The 2500-nt window shown below is 40.3% G+C and overlaps 1 protein-coding gene across 1 annotated transcript in view; it reads left to right on the forward strand.

Moving 5' to 3' along the window:
• LOC143285576 (purine nucleoside phosphorylase-like) overlaps positions 1–2500 on the forward strand; it is a 65059-nt gene that overhangs the window by 55343 nt on the left and 7216 nt on the right. The window lies entirely within an intron of this gene.

Below are 2500 nucleotides of genomic sequence, written 5' to 3' on the forward strand. Positions count from 1 at the left end.
ACAGATACACAGCGCGGCACACTATCGCACGTCTTCACCCAACACACACCGGTGCAAGATAAGCAGTATTCAACCACTCCATCATAGGTCGCATGCACAACTCACTATCGATGCACGAAATAAACTGTGTATTGTTTTATAAATATTATTTTTTCTCGTTGTGTAAAATGATGATGAACGTGATTGTGTTGTCGTGTGTGTGTTGTGTGTGTGTGTGCGTTGTGTGTTGTGTGTGTGGTATTTGACATGTTGCCATTAAAATACATTTGTCGCGTTGGTCACAAAGTTTACTAAATGGAAAAAATTGTCTTTCATGACCATTGTTTAGGATTGCACCTGATGGCACATAAACTAATATAATGAGCAATATATCAGGATTGTAATCATTATTTTTTGCACTCGAAACCATTTGTCTTATTGAAACAACAACTTACAGTTATTATTTTCATTTGTTGTTCTTAAAAATCTTTCAAGTATTAAAATTTTACGTTTTGATGAGCTAGTAAAAAAGAAAACAAAAGAGACGTAATTTTCCTGGGTTTAGTTGTTCTGTTTTTCTTTAAATAAACTAGGATCATTAACTCAGGGTCACATTGACAAGTCTCACGTATTTCTGACGTTAAGAACTTTCTTGTACTTGCCTTAGCTCTTGTGATGTATCCGTTTTGTCATGATTGTTATTTGTTAATTTGTCATATATATGCCTTAAAATAAACGTGTATCCTAAGTCACAATTCATGAGGTATTCAATTGAAGGACACTAGTCTCAAATTTATTACCTATTCATTATTTATTTCATTATCAATATTATTGTGATATTTGCCACATTATGATCGTTGATAATTGATGGGTGGAATTTTCTGGTGACCAATTGGCCAGTGCATTCAAATGAGTAAAGTTCATTGTGTGGGAACGCTGGCAAAGCGGGAAAATACTCCTTTGAGTTTAAAACACAGTTGGCTCTCTCTCCTCCTCTCTCAGTTTTTCGGTCTGAGTGTTTAATCCTACCGTCTCTCTACTATACACCGCAGCCTATCCATTTTCCCCCTCTTCTTCAGACTCTGACTAGTATGCAATACCATTGTGTAGCCATTCCTCAATGTTTCTGAAATATATTTATGTCAGTTAGCACTTAAATTTCCATTATACGAATGGACAGTCGATTGTGGTGTGTGATGTGTGACTGGTTTGCTGTGATGTTGATGGCGGTCTTGCAAGGTCGAAAACAAAACTGTAATGTACGACCTGGTCAAGCAACTAGACAGATCCGCCACAGCTTACGGCATGGAAATCAGTGCAAACAAAACAAAAACGGATGACAAACAAATGACAATGGCATCCAAACTGACATCACTGCCAACGGAGAAAAGCTTGAAACCGTGAAGAATTTCAAATAACCTGGAGCAATAGTTTCAGATGAGGGGTCCAAGCCTGAAGTATTTAGCCTGAATTGCAATGACAGCTGCAACACTAAGCCAAGTTGAACACCATTTGGAAGGACAAGGCAGTCAAGCTCAGCTCAAAGATAAGACTCATGCGTTCTCTTATCTACTCAGTTCTCCTGTATGCTTGTGAAACATGGATCCCTTACAGCAGAATTGGAGAAGAGGATTCAGGCCTCGAAATGAGATGCTTCAGAAGACTGCTTTGGCATCTCTTATAAAGACCCACATAACCAATGAGGAAGTCAAAAACAGAATAAGGCAAGCCATTGGTCCCTATGAAGACCTTCTCACCACATCAAGAGGCGCAAATTAACAATGGTTCGGCCACGTAACAAGAGGGAAGGGGCTTGCCAAGACAGTGCTCCAGGGTACAGTCAGTAGGAGGAAGGAAGAGAGGAAGACAGAAGAAGAGATGGGAAGACAACATCACAGAATGGACAGGACTGAAGCTGAGCGAGGCGGTCAAATGTGCGAAAGACAGGGATGGATGGAGAGGACTGGCTGACAGGTCATCTGTAGCGCCCCAACGGCAACCGCCATGGGGCAGCTGATGAGCTGATGTCTTTATAAAACACTGCAATTAAGAGATACACTTATTTCCAAGATTCACTGATAGTTTGTTGTGAAAAAAAACATTGCGCTGTTTATATTACCAATTGCAATGACACATGTAAAATTCTGTTATTTCCCCATATTCATGTGGGGCTATGGCCTTATCTGAATAAACCATCTTGAAACTTGAATCTCTCTCGTTGATGCCAAGACAACAACTGGACTCTAATACGTCCCGCTCACATGGTCTGCAGTGTCTATAGAGTTACAGGATCCAATAAATCACCAAGCCACTCTGTTTACATCACATGATCGACAATGGCTGTAGTTATAGGATCCAAGAGATACTCAACGAACTCTTTACATCACGTGACCGACGTTCTTCTATAGTTACAGGATCCACGAGATGAGATAGCCAAGCCACTCTGTTTACGCAGACAATGCTATGTCAAACTGGTCGGGGTTGACAACGACATTGTGTCCAACCTGTCTCAATCTTGAAC

The sequence above is a fragment of the Babylonia areolata genome, chromosome 9, assembly GCF_041734735.1.
Source record: "Babylonia areolata isolate BAREFJ2019XMU chromosome 9, ASM4173473v1, whole genome shotgun sequence".
NCBI classification, from domain to species: domain Eukaryota; kingdom Metazoa; phylum Mollusca; class Gastropoda; order Neogastropoda; family Buccinidae; genus Babylonia; species Babylonia areolata.